The sequence below is a fragment of the Mobula hypostoma genome, chromosome 2, assembly GCF_963921235.1.
Source record: "Mobula hypostoma chromosome 2, sMobHyp1.1, whole genome shotgun sequence".
NCBI classification, from domain to species: domain Eukaryota; kingdom Metazoa; phylum Chordata; class Chondrichthyes; order Myliobatiformes; family Myliobatidae; genus Mobula; species Mobula hypostoma.
The window spans coordinates 172,035,183-172,050,492 of NC_086098.1; the positions used below are offsets into that span (position 1 = coordinate 172,035,183).

Consider the following 15,310-nt stretch of genomic DNA (forward strand, 5'->3'; position numbering starts at 1 on the left):
AAAAACTTCTTCACACAGAGAGTGGTGAATCTGTGGAATTCCCTGCCACAGGAAACAGTTGAGGCCAGTTCATTGGCTATATTTAAGAGGGAGTTAGATATGGCCCTTGTGGCTAAAGGGATCAGGGGGTATGGAGAGAAGGCAGGTACAGGGTTCTGAGTTGGATGATCAGCCATGATCATACTGAATGGTGGTGCAGGCTTGAAGGGCCGAATGGCCTAATCCTGCTCCTATTTTCTATGTTTTCCTGTGTGTGACCTATAAGCGCTTCTCATCCACACACTATTGAAATGTATCCATCGTGCCTGCTTCAACATCATCATCATCATCAGGTGCCATGCCCAGTTTGAGCTTTGACTGCCTTGGCCCACACACTCCTGTTTCGGGTCAAGTGGATCAATTCATTGGTATTCATTTCCAGTTCTCTGGCTGCTGTCTCCATCATCATTTGTCTTTGTCTTCCTCTTGCTTTCTTCCCTTCAATCTTTTCCATAATTACCGTGCATTCTAACTCCTCTTTCCTAATCACATGTCCAATGAAGTTAAGTTGCCTTTTCATGATCTCATACATTATTTCTCTTTTTGTGTTTGCTCTGTTCATGACATCCTCGGTAGATACTCGTAAGATATCTTGCTTTCCATTTTTCTATTTTCTATTTATGATTTATAATTTAAATTTTTAATATTTACTATCGATTTGTAATTCAGGGAGCGGGAAGCGCAGAATCAAATATCGCTATGATGATTGTACATTCTAGTATCAATTGTTTGGTGACAATAAAGTATAAAGTTTCGTCCACGATATTCCTTGCGTCTTCCTCAAAAGCCACATCTCTGCTGCTACAATTTGTTTCCTCATGTTACTAGATATTGTCCACATATGGAATTGAAATATGAATTAGTTTAATTATTGAGATACAGCGTGGAGTAGGCCCTTTGAGCCACTGCACAGCAATCCCCCAATTTAATCCTAGCCTAAACATGGGTCAATTTACAATGACCAATTAACTATCTGGAGGAAACCCATGCGGTCATGGGGAGAACTTGCAGGCAGCAGCGTGAATTGAACCCCGATCTCCCGTGTTATAAAGCATTGTGCTAGATACGACCCTACTACACTCTCCCAAGGACTGTGACACATGTAGCAAGATACAGTGGGAAAACGTCTTGCATAGTATTCATACAGATGAATTTATTATGCGGGGTATTGAGGTAGAACAAAGTAAAACAATAAATAAAGTGTGACATTGCAGAGAAAGTGCAGTGCAGTTAGACAATAAAGTCCAAGGTCACAGCGACAGAGTCAAGGGTCCACTTAATCGTACTAGGGAACCACTCCTAAGACACTGGGATAGAAGCTGTTCTTGAGTCTGGTGGTCTGTAGTTTCAGGCTTTTATATCTACTGCCTGATGGGAAAGGGTAGAATATTTCAGATGAGTGGAGGCTTTGATTATGATAGCTGCTTTACAGAGGCAGCAAGACGTTTAGGCAGTCCAAAGAGAGAAGGCTTGTTTCTGCGATGCGCTGAGCTGTGTTCACAATGTAACAGTTTCTTGCATTCACAGCCAGAGCAGATAGGATAGCATCTGGTGCGTGTATGAAGATTTCTTTAGCCTCCTGGAGAAATACAGATTTCCATGTGCTTTCTTGGATGTGGCATCTATGTGGTTGGATTAGGACAGGCTTTAGACATATTCATACCTAGGAAAATATACCCCCACCCTTTCTTCCCCCACTCCCACCTTCCTAAAGTCCATGATCTGCTGCTTTGCCGATTTTGCAGGAAAGATTGCTGTCATAACACCATGTCTCTGAGCTTTCCGTCTCCTTCCTGCACACCAACTCATTGTTAGTTTAAATATAGCCAACTATGATGGCATAATCTGCAAACTTGTAGATGGAGTTAGAGCAGAGGCTGGCCACATGGGCATGACTGTACAGAGTAGAAAAGGAGGTAGCAGATACAGCCTTGTGGAATACCAGTGTTGAGGATAATCATGGCGAAGATGTTGCTATCTATCCTTAATGATTGTAGTGTGTTGGTCAGGAAGTCATATCCATCTAAATTCTTCTCAATTGTATCTAATATGGGTACAGCTGCGTAACACTAAGGGGCAGAAGACGCTGGTGGGAGTTGTGTACAGGCCACCTAACAGTAGTAGTGAGGTCGGAGATGGTATTAAACAGGAAATTAGAAATGTGTGCAATAAAGGAACAGCAGTTATAATGGGTGACTTCAATCTACATGTAGATTGGGTGAACCAAATTGGTAAAGGTGCTGAGGAAGAGGATTTCTTGGAATGTATGTGGGATGGTTTTTTGAACCAACATGTCGAGGAACCAACTAGAGAGCAGGCTTTTCTGGACTGGGTTTTGAGCAATGAGGAAGGGTTAATTAGCAATCTTGTCATGAGAGGCCCCTTGGGTAAGAGTGACCATAATATGGTGGAATTCTTCATTAAGATGGAGAGTGACATAGTTAATTCAGAAACAAAGGTTCTGAACTTAAAGAGGGGTAACTTTGAAGGTATGAGACGTGAATTAGCTAAGATAGACTGGCAAATGACACTTAAAGGATTGACGGTGGATATGCAATGGCAAGCATTTAAAGGTTGCATGGATGAACTACAACAATTGTTCATCCCAGTTTGGCAAAAGAATAAATCAAGGAAGGTAGTGCACCCGTGGCTGACAAGAGAAATTAGGGATAATATCAATTACAAAGAAGCATACAAATTAGCCAGAGAAAGTGGCTCACCTGAGGACTGGGAGAAATTCAGAGTTCAGCAGAGGAGGACAAAGGGCTTAATTAGGAAGGGGAAAAAAGATTATGAGAGAAAACTGGCAGGGAACATAAAAACTGACTGTAAAAGCTTTTATAGATATGTAAAAAGGAAAAGACTGGTAAAGACAAATGTAGGTCCCCTACAGATAGAAACAGGTGAATTGATTATGGGGAGCAAGGACATGGCAGACCAATTGAATAATTACTTTGGTTCTGTCTTCACTAAGGAGGACATAAATAATCTTCCAGAAATAGTAGGGGACAGAGGGTCCAGTGAGATGGAGGAACTGAGCAAAATACATGTTAGTAGGGAAGTGGTGTTAGGTAAATTGAAGGGATTGAAGGCAGATAAATCCCCAGGGCCAGATGGTCTGCATCCTAGAGTGCTTAAGGAAGTAGCCCAAGAAATAGTGGATGCATTAGTGATAATTTTTCAAAACTCGTTAGATTCTGGACTAGTTCCTGAGGATTGGAGGGTGGCTAATGTAACCCCACTTTTTAAAAAAGGAGGGAGAGAGAAACCGGGAAATGTGAAGTTATCCACTTTGGTGGCAAAAATAGGAAAACAGATTATTATCTGAATGGTGGCCGATTAGGAAAAGGGGAGGTGCAACGAGACCTGGGTGTCATTATACACCAGTCATTGAAAGTGGGCATCCAGGTACAGCAGGCGGTGAAAAAGGCGAATGGTATGCTGGCATTTATAGCGAGAGGATTCGAGTACAGGAGCAGGGAGGTACTACTGCAGTTGTACAAGGCCTTGGTGAGACCACACCTGGAGTATTGTGTGCAGTTTTGATCCCCTAATCTGAGGAAAGACATCCTTGCCATAGAGGGAGTACAAAGAAGGTTCACCAGATTGATTCCTGGGATGGCAGGACTTTCATATGAAGAAAGACTGGATGAACTGGGCTTGTACTCGTTGGAATTTAGAAGATTGAGGGGGGATCTGATTGCAACGTATAAAATCCTAAAGGGATTGGACAGGCTAGATGCAGGAAGATTGTTCCCGATGTTGGGGAAGTCCAGAACGAGGGGCCACAGTTTGAGGATAAAGGGGAAGCCTTTTAGGACCGAGATTAGGAAAAACTTCTTCACACAGAGAGTGGTGAATCTGTGGAATTCTCTGCCACAGGAAACAGTTGAGGCCAGTTCATTGGCTATATTTAAGAGGGAGTTAGATATGGCCCTTGTGGCTACGGGGGTCAGGGGGTATGGAGGGAAGGCTGGGGCGGGGTTCTGAGTTGGATGATCAGCCATGATCATAATAAATGGCGGTGCAGGCTCGAAGGGCCGAATGGCCTACTCCTGCACCTATTTTCTATGTTTCTACGTTTCTATACCTGCCTCAACCACCTTCTCTGGCAGCTGGTTCCATATATTTACCACCCCTCTGTGCCAAAAAGGTTGTTCCACTCTTCTTATTAAACCTTTCACCTCTGACCATCAAACTATTTTGTTTTATAGAACTATATAGCTATACAAGACATACTTTTAAGGCGATTGGAGTAAAGTGTAGAAGATGTCAGTGGCAAGTATTTGTTTTAAAGAGTGGTGGAGAATGTTTTACAGTAGGGCTGAAGTTCCTAACTTTTCTTGTCCCATGCTCTCCTAGTATTAACCAAGGGGTCTGTGGACCCAGGTTGGGAACACCTGCATCAGGGACATTTAAGAGACTCTTAATAGATGAAAGAAAAATGGAGGGCGTTGTGGGTTAGATTGATCTTGGAGTAGGCTGAAAAGTTGGCATAGGCTGAAGTGCCTGTGCAGTTTTATTAAAACTATACTTTTTTTTTGTAATTGTATGTCTTTGCTTTGCACTGTTGCCATAAAGTAAAGCCATCCGTTAGTCTTGCGAGACCATGGATCTGCGCCTGGAAAGTCTTCACTCTCCAGGGCGCAGGCCTGGAGAGTGAGACCTTCCATACAAGGTTGTACGAAGACCAGCAGTTGCCCATGCTGCAAGTCTCCCCTCTCCACGACACCAATGTTGTCCAAGGGAACGGCATTAGGACCCATAGAGCTTGGCATCAGTGTCGTTGCAGAGCAATGTGTGGTTAAGTGTCTTGCTCAAGGACACAACACGTTCCCTCGGCTGGGGCTCGAACTCACAACCTTCAGGTAGCTAGTCCAATGCCTTAACCGCTTGGCCACGTGCCCACTGTTGCCATAAAACATGAGTTTATAAAAGTGAGATGTGACCTTAATGAAACACACAAGATTATGAAAGGGGTTTCACGGACTGGAGCAGAAACATGTGCGTTAAAAAAAGGGTCAAGCAGATAGTCTCCAGAAACTTGTGACTGGCAGAGAGGGGAAATTACAAACCCTTCTGAGAAATATGAATACATCTGTTTCTTATGCATGTCAAACCAGAATAGACTGCTGGTGAAGGATATCAGAGTTAAAGCAGAGTGTTGAAAATACTAAGCAGTTGTTTAGCAGCGCAGTCTTTGCTTGTAGAGCAATTCCTTCATTCTGGGAATTAATCCAGTAAACCTTCGCTAAATAATCTCCAGTACACTCCTATTCCATCGTTCCACAAGTGTGGTGAATATTTGGAATTCTCTTCTCAGAGAGGGGTTGGGGGTGAATCTCGGAACTTTTCAATGCCAGAGTGAGGTGGAGGCATTATCACTGAGGATAGTTGAAAGTCGGGGAATTGAGGAAACAGGCACAAAAGGAGAGCTATCCACACCAGTTCAACTGTGGTCATATTGACTTGTAGTGTTATGTTCTGGTGCTATTATTTCCATGCACTTTTAAATAAGAAAGCCAAAACTCTTTAAGTATGGACTTCTGACATTATTCTCCATCTGAACCACAATTTGTCCACTTGCATGACTCACCTGTTCCCCCTTTGAAGGTTATATACTCACATTGTTCTTGCATCACGGAAAATGTGGGTACAATATACTTGGTCCCTTGATTGAGATCCTTATGATAGATGGTAAATAGTTGAGACCTTCTGACAATAACTGATCTAGCTCAAATATGTTTTAGCAATCCCACATACACTCAGTGGCCAGTTTGTTAGATGCAGGACTGGAACCCAGTGTGGTCTTCTGCTGTTGTAGGGTACTCAGTTCAAGGATTGATATGTTGTACATTCAGAGATGGTCTTCTGCACACCACTGTTGTAACACATGGTTATTTGAGTTGCTGTCAGCTTGAACCAGTCTGGCTATTCTCTCCTGACCTCTCTTATAAGCAAGGAGTTTTTGCCCACAGAACTGCCGCTCATTGGCTGTTTTGTTTTTCACACCATTCTCTGTACATTATATATATATATATATATATATATATATAGAGGCATCCGTTAGTCTTGTGAGACCATGAATTTGCGCCTTGGAAGGTTTCCAGGGCGCAGGCCTGGGCAAGGTTGTATGGAAGACCGGCAGTTGCCCATGCTGCAAGTCTCCCCTCTCCATGCCACCGATGTTGTCCAAGGGAAAGGCATTAGGACCCATATTGCTTGGCACCAGTGTCGTCGCAGAGCACTGTGTGGTTAAGTGACTTGCTCAAGGACACAACACGCTGCCTCAGCTGAGGCTCCAACTAGCGACCTTCAGATCACTAGACCAATGCCTTAACCACCTGGCCATGCACCAACACTCTCTGTACATAGAGGCTGTTGTAAATGAAAATCTCAGGAAAGCAGCGGTTTCTGAGATTCTCAAACCACCTTGTCTGGTATCAACAATCATTCCATGATCAAAGTCACATTTCTTACACATACTGCTGTTTGGTATGAACACCAAATGAACCTCTTAACCATGTCTGCATGCTTTATGCATTGAGTTGCTGCCACATTTTTGGTTGATTAGATATTTGCATTAACAAGTAGGTATACCTAATAAAGTGGCAATGAGTGTATTCCAAGAGCTTATTTTGTGTAGTGGACTTCTATATGGCCACTGGCCACCTTATCAAATAATCTTTCAGGTCAAAGTCCTTTGACAAGAATAATCAGATAACCGTGTCTTACTGAACTGCACTTTTTCTGTGTCTGTAACACTTTATTCTGCAAGCCCTTATTTATTTTCCTATTGGTACAGGTTGAGCACCCCTTATCGCAAAAGATCTGGAAATATTTTGAGCACTGAGATCACATGACAAAAGGAAAATTTCACAAGAGTCTGGGAAGGTTCACAGGTGATCCACAGATCTCTGTGCACCACAGACAGTTCTGAGAAGTGACGTAACATACACTGCCTAAAACCCCTTGGAAGTTTTCATGTTTTATTGTTTTACAACTTTGAATCACAGTGGATTTAATTTGGCTTTTTTGACACTGATCAACAGAAAGGACTATTTTGTGTCAAAGTGAAAACAAATTTCTACAAATTATTCTAAATTTATTACAATTAATAAACAAAATAATTGATTGTATAATTACCCCTTTCAAATCAGTATTTACTAGTTGCACCTTTGGCAGCAATTATAGCCTTGCGTCTGAGTGGATAAGTCTCTGTCAGCTTTGCATATCTGGACACTGCAATTTTTCCCCATTCTTCTTTACACAAGCTCTATCAGATTGCATGGGGATCATGAGAGAACAACCCTTTTCAAGTCCAGCCAGAAATCCTCATTTGGATTGAAGTCTGGACTCTGACTTGGCCACTCTAGGACATTAACTTTGTTGTTTTTAAGCCATTCCAGTGTAGCTTCAGTTTTATGCTTGGGGGCCATTGTCTTGCTGAAAAACAAATTTTCTTCAAATTGCAGATCTCTTGCAGAATTCATCCGGTTTTCCCTGTATTTTGCTTCATTCATTTTACACTCTACCTTCACAAGCCTTCCAGGGCCTGCTATAGTGAAGCACCCCCACTGTATGATGCAGCCACCACCATGCTTCACGATAGTGATAGTGTGTTTTTGATGATGTGCAGTGTTTGGCTTGTGCCAAACAGCATTTAATCTGATGGCCAAAAAGCTCAATTTTGGTTTCATCAGATCACAGAACCATCTTTATGATGGTCAACCATCAGTTGACTTTAGAGTCTCCCATATGCCTTCACTTTGCCATTCTTCCTTAAAACCGCAACCCGTGAAGCAACCAGACAACAGTTGTACGTGCAGTCTCCAATTTCAGCCACTGAAGCTTGTAACTCCTCCAGAGTCATCATAGGTCTTTAGGTGGCCTCCCTCACTAATCCCCTTCTTGCACAATCACTCAGTTTTTGAGGCTCTAGGCAGATGTACATCTGTGCCATATGCTTTCCATTTCTTGTTGATTGACTACTGTACTCCAAGATATTCAGTGTTTGAAATTTTCTTGTATCCATCTCCTTGTTTGCTTTTCAATAACCTTTTCATGGATTGCTTCATGTTGTCTTTGTGATGTAATTTTTGCCAGGATAGTGACTCACCAGCGGTTGGACCTTCCAGATACAGATGTATTTTTATTACAATCAATTGAAACACCTTGACTACATACAGTTTTATATATAACTAGGATGCCTTAACTAATTGTATGACTTCTAAACCCGGTTGGCTGAACCAATGATTTGGTGTAGCATATTAAAAGGTGGGGGGGGGGGGGTGAATACTTACGCTATCAACTATTTTGTGTTTTATATCTGTAATTAATTTAGATCACTTGGTAGTGATCTGTTTTCACTTTGACAAAAGTCATTTTCTGTTGATCAGTGTCAAAAAAAGCCAAATTAGATCCAGTGTAATTCAATGTTATAAAACAACGAAACATGAAAACTACCGGTGGGGGGGGGGGGGGGGGTTGGCGATGGTGTATGTAATGAAAAATAGAAAACACTGCATAAAGTGAAAAATGAAGATCTCAGTCGTGCATTGAGAGTGGATTCATCAGCATCAGACTGAACATATGCCACTTCAGGGCATGGTGATCATGAAACAAGCATAGATCCATCATGATGAACTGAAAATTGAAGGTAATTGTGAATATTCAGCAGGCTGATTACAGAAATTTAGCAAAAAGCATATTAAATTTTTAACGATTTGTAGTGATAAGGCGTATGCTGATCACAAAATAGAGAAATTCACTGACAAGTTTGCCAAGATCTTCGCCATTGAAAATCTAACATCAGCATAAGTTTACAATGCTAATTGTTTTTATACCTTACATAAAACCAAAAAAAGTAAAATACACATAGAGTATTGTAACCTTTTAATGAGAGCACAGTATCGTAAGTGGAGACTGAAAGACTGCCATTATTCAACAGCTGATTCAGGTATTCTCCTGCTGCTGCTGTGCTGCTTTTATTAATTTTTCATATTAATTGTATGTAGTAATTTTTACTGTTATGTACATGCATGATGAACAAGTGCAAGACAAAAACTACTTATTGGTAGCTCATAATTTCAGATCTGAAACGATAGCGATTCCCAAACGATCTCATTATATATTCCAAAATACGAAATCTGAAATCCTTCTGGCCCTAAGTATTTTGGATAAGGAGTACTCAACCTGTACCTCAATGTATCCATGTGATGAAGTGATCTGTGTATAGCATACAAAGCTTTTCACTGCGCCTCAGTACACATGACACTAATAAACCAATTTACTACTTTAATGTTTTTACTTTCCACAGGTGTTGGCAAGCTTTAATATGTCCAGCTTTGTGTTTTTACATCAATTAGCAGTACTCACTTCATTTTCCTTCATCACCCACAGGGTGCCCTTGTTTTTTCCAATTTTGTATCTGGGGCAGTTGGGTAGGAAGAGTAGACAAGGGGACCCAGTGGGAGGAGTGTGTGGGTGATAGGTAAATGGAGTAGGTGAGTGTGTAACATTTCTTTTGTTAGGGGATGTCATTTGTTATAACATTGAAGCACCTCACCAAAATTACAAGGAAATTTGATGTTTCAGTCCAAGACCTTCCAAGCAGGACTCCTGATGAAGGGTCTCCACCTGAAATAACTCTTAATTCCTTTCTATAGATGCTGTTTGACCTGCTAAGCTCCTCCTGCTTTTTGTGTGTTGCTCTAGATTTCCAGAATCTCCTGCAGTTATACACTTTATTTACTTGGCAATATCTTACTTACCTTGTTTAGTTTTCTGCTTTTTGCTCTGCATTGCTGCAGAAACTGCTGAAGATCACTAGGTTCCAAATAATCATCTTAAATAAATGTTGACCCACGTTTAGAATTTTTCCTTGCTGCATAAACTTAGTGAAAAAAAATTGGCAATGAATAATCCCTGTGATCATTTATTTGGCAATACTTTGACACTGCCTCTGTTATTGTGTTGTCAGCATTATTGATGTCAGCTGAGCAACTCAAATATGCACTTTCTTGGGTTAGACATTTGGCAACATATGTTTTTCCTCAGGACCAGATGCAAACAGCAATGAGCATTTTCATTTGCTTCATCAATATTATTTTTAAGTGTTGTTGATTGGTTCAATTCTTTCAATGCACAATCACTGATCACCTCTGACTCTCAAAATCTTATCTTCCACATGTCAAAAGGAGTCAAAATCAAAATTTCTATCATTAAATTGTAACTCCCAGGACTTAAAAGGGCTGTTCAGTTTTGAATAAGTTTGTGCAACACGCATAAAATGCTGGGGGATCTCAGCAGGGCAGACGGCATCTCTGGAAACAAGTAAACAGTCAACATTTCAGGCCAAAACCCTTTGGATTTCCAGCATCTACCGATTTTCTCGTGTTTGTTGATACACCTATAACCATTTTGTGGAAGACAAACAGGTTACAGCTTGATTAAAAATCTTCAACCCAATTGGACAAAGAATCCTGTAAGAGATTGCAGCAACTATGTCACCCTACCAGCTAAGAGTCATGTAATTTGAGCATTCTATCAACGTCTTGGGACCTTTAAGTGTTGTTAGTGTAACCTAACTTAAAATATACAGTGCAAATAGAATTTCACCATTTGAGGCTTTCTTAATTAGAAAGCTCTACTGGGTACAGACATGTCTACTCAATGCTGCATTGTTACAGACATAGTCTTTCAGAGGAAATAAAGCCCTGCTTTTAAGGGGGTGCAAACTACCCTGGGCATCATATATGCTTTAAATAATGTTTAAAAACAATCATACCAATCAAACTTCCTTGGTTAAACATTTGCTGCTGTTTTCTCTATACTAATGACTTCAATTCTGCAAAATGTTTTAGGCCACCCTAAAGTCATGAATGTTACTCTTTGTTTTCCTATCTTTCATCAAATAATGAACATGCAAGCATGATGAAAGACAGTCCTTATTTTAGACACCAACTCCATAGCATAAGTTTTAACATAGGCATTTCCAACTAGCATGTAGAACACAGAACAGTACAGACCCTTCAGCCCACGACCTTGTAACTACCTCTTAACCTACTCCAAGATGAAATTAATGTTCCTCCCACACAGCCTGTTACTTTTCTTTCATCCATGTGCTTCAAGTCTCTTAAATTTCCCCAGTGTATCCACCTCTAACACAACCATGACAATACATTCCACACACTTTAAAAAAAAACTTACCTCTGACATCCCCCCCATATTATCCTCCAATCACCTTAAAATTATAGGCATCTGTTGGTATCATGAGACCATGGATTTGCACCTTGGAAGGTTTCCAGGGCGCAGGCCTGGGCAAGGTTATATGGAATACCGGCAGTTGCCCATGCTGCAAGTCTCCCCTCTCCATGACACCAATGTTGTCCAAGGGAAGGGCATTAGGACCCATACAGCTTGGCACTGGTGTTGTCGCAGAGCAATGTGTGGTTAAGTGCCTTGCTCAAGGACACACACACTGCCTCAGCCAAGGCTCGAACTAGCGACCTTCAGATCACTAGACGAATGCCATAACCACCTGGCCATGCGCCAACACCTTAAAATTATGTCTTCTCATTTTAGCCATTTCCAACCTGGTAAAAAAAAGTCCGCTCTTATCTATGCCTCTCGTTTTGTCACATTACCTGTTATCCTCCTTCACTGCAAAGGGGAAAAAAACCTAGCTTGTTCAACCTTTCCTCATAAGACATACTCTCTAGACCAAAAGATAATCCTGGTAAATCTCCAATGCAGGGGTTCCTAACATGGGGTCCACCGACCCCTCTGTTAGTGGTAGGGGTCCATGGCATAAAAAAGGTTGGGAGCCCCTGCTCTAATGAGATGACCAGAACTGAACTCAATATTCCACGTGTAGTCTAACCAGTTTTATAGAACTGCAACATTACCTCACAGCTATTGAATTCAATCCCCCGACTAATGAAAGCTAACGCACTACACGCCTTCCTAACCACCCCATCAACTTGCATGGCAAATGTAATCTATGGACGTAGACCCCAAGATCCTTCTGTTCTTCTACACTAAGGATCGTGTCATTATCCCCATCCCCTGCCTTCAGACTCAACCTTCTGAACTGTATCACTTTATACTTTTTTCTGGATTGAACCCCACCTGTCAGTTCTGCATCCTGTTAATGAACTGTTGAAACCTACGCTACAATCTTCTACACTATCCACACCACCACCAACCTTCATGTCATATTCAGATTTACTAATCCACCCTTCCACTTCCTCATCCAAATCTTTTATAAAAATCACAATTAGCAGGGGTACATTTACATCACACACACTCCTCTACTTTCATCAAAATGTTTGCCAAATATATGCCATGCATTGATATAAGTTCTTGGTGCACAATTTTGGTCATTCTGTATTGTCTTTCCATCTGATAACCTTTGCTAATGCAGCAGCTTCAAATGAAACTATTTCAACTTCCAGAACTCTCCTTCCCTTTCAAGAATTCCACAGTAGATAACATCCATAGTATTCATATACAGAAGTGTCGTGTGTTCATTTTGTGGATGTTGCTATTCCAATGGTGCATTTAATAATCAACTTGCAAAGATGACTGTTCCACAAAGAAAAGTAATTGAAGGTCTAGATTCTGTTTTAAAAAGTTGAGAGAGTTTAAATTAACCAATTGCCCTTGTAGTCCTTCTGGTTTAAGGTAACTCTCTGGTGAAATCAGCTCAAAAGTTCCAGGATTTAGATCCACCAATAGTAATTGAATTCTGATAGATTTCCAAGTCCTGTACTGTACTTTGTGACTTGGGAAGGAAGCCTGCAGGAGTTTTTAAATCATATTTTGCCCTTGTCCATATTGGTGGAGGAGTTTGCTGATCTGGAAGTTAGTGCAGAAAATTGCATAAGGAACTGCATATTTTCGCAGATGACGAGTAGCTACAGGACACCAGGTAATGCAATTTGCTTTGGGTAAAATACAAGCAGCCAGTTAAGAAATTGTTGAAGCTGTGATCATACAGTTAATTAAAATGTGTACACATACACACAGCTCAATGTGTGCCTGGTGAAAAGACCATAAGACATAGACCATCTGGCCCATTGAGTCTGCTCTGCCATTTAATCATGGCTGATCCTTTTTTCTTATCTCTGCCTCAACCCCAGTTCCCGGCCATCTCCCTGTAACCTTAGGTGCCATATCCAATCAAAAACCTATCAATCTCTGCCTTAAATACACCTGATGACTTGGCGACCACAGCTGCACATGGCAACATATTCCACAAATTCACCACCCTTTGGCTAAAGAAATTTCTCGACATCTCTGTTTTGAAAGGGCACCCCTCTACCCTGAGGCTGTGTCCTCTTGTCCTAGACTCTCCCTCCACATCTACTCTGTCTGGGACTTCCAACATTCGAAAGACTTCAATAAGGCTCTGATGTGGCAGGAAGTTAGTCATTTTCCATAGAATACCCAACATCTGACAAGTAGTTTATATACTCAGTGGCTACTTTATTAGTTACACCTACTCATTTATACAAATATCTAGTCAGCCAATTACATTTATTTATTGAAATGCAGCACGGAATAGGCTTTCAGCCTTCGAGCTGCACTGCCCAGCAATACCTCAATATAACTCTTACCTAACCACAGGACAATTTACAATGACCAATTAACCTAATCAGTAGGTCTTTGTACCGTGGGAAGAAACCCACGTGGTCACTGGGAGAATGTATAAACTTCTTTCACACAGCAGTGGATAATGAACCCTGTTCGGCTGCACTGTAGACCTCTACACTACCTTGCTACCCCATGTGGCATGGGTCTAGAGGTTCAGTTGTTGTTCAGACCGAACATCAGAATGGGGAAGAAATGTAATCTAAGTAACTTGGTACGATTACTGATGCCAGATAGGGTAGTTTGAGTATCTCAGAAATTGCTGATCTCCTGAGATTTTCATGTGCAAGTCTCTTAACTTAAGAGAATGGTGCAAAAAAAAATCCAGATAGTGGCAGTTCTATGAATGCACTTAAAGGTTGTGTGCTTAGCCCACTGCTCTACTCTTCTACATCCATGACTGTATGGCTAAGCATAGCTTAAATGTCAATTATAAATTTGCTGATGACAACTATTGTTGGCAAAATTTCAAATGACGAGGCAGCATACAAGATGTTGCAATAACCTTGCACTCAATGTCATTAAGACCAAGGAAGTGATTGTGGACTTCAGGAAGAGCAAGTCAAGGGAACACACACCAGTCCTCATCAAGGAGTCAGCAGTGGAAAAGGGCGAGGAAACTGTCTAAGTTCCTGGATGTCAACATCTTCACACTTGAGTCAAACAGCATAGAAACAGGCCTTTTGGCCCAACCGGTCCATGCTGACCGAAATGCTCCATCCAAGCCAACAACCTTCTATTCTTATCCATGTGCCCCTCCTTCTGTTTGTACCTGCCTCAACAACTTCCTCATTCTAACCTTGTGTTTAAAAAAAAAATGCCCTCTTGTTCTCATTAAATCTCTTTTCTCCCCTTTGTTGACCATTCACCAATGGAAGCAGGTTAGGCAACTCTCAGTCAACCAAACCTCACACTTCACTGTCTCTGCACAAACAACGCAACCATGTTGAACCCAGGCAAAGAACTCAAGACATTAACCCTACCATTCCCTCTATACCAATACCCACTCAAACCACTCCTCCAATTTATAACACCGAAACAGAGATCTCCCATTGGCCAGATGATCATTACTTCTTCTCCCCTAGCATGGGGTTCTTCTTTGCAATAGTCTCTGGAGTTCTTGCCATTTATAGTCTTCCCTCATCAGTTCAAATGTTTCAATCTCATTAGCCCGAGGTCATCTGACTGACCTATGTTAGATTCCCATTGGATGTAATCCAAGGATTATGCAACTTCATGCCTTAGGTGACCTCTTTTGTTCTATTCAACTGTGGTTCAAACCAAGTCACAAGACACTGTCGAGTACACCAGCAGTGGAACAGGCAAGTTACCATATTATTACTTCTCATTTTGGAAATTTCCTACAAATGAAAGCAGCTATATGAAAACATCTGGACATCTACTTTATTGTGTCTAAAGATCTATTCTGGGTCTAACATATTGATGCAATTACACAAAAGGCACTACAGCAGCCGTATTTCAGGAGTTTGAGGATACTTGGTGTGTCACCTAAAGACTTTCACACGTATCACCGTTTGATGTGGAGGGCCACTGCACAGGATCAGAAAAAGCTGCAGAGTTATAAACTCAGCCAGCTCCATTATGGGTACTAGTC

The 15,310-nt window shown here is 41.3% G+C and overlaps 1 long non-coding RNA gene across 1 annotated transcript in view; it reads left to right on the forward strand.

Moving 5' to 3' along the window:
- The window catches only part of LOC134342675 (uncharacterized), a 32,121-nt gene that overhangs the window by 693 nt on the left and 16,118 nt on the right, over positions 1 to 15,310 (forward strand). The gene's annotated exons all lie outside the window — the stretch shown is intronic.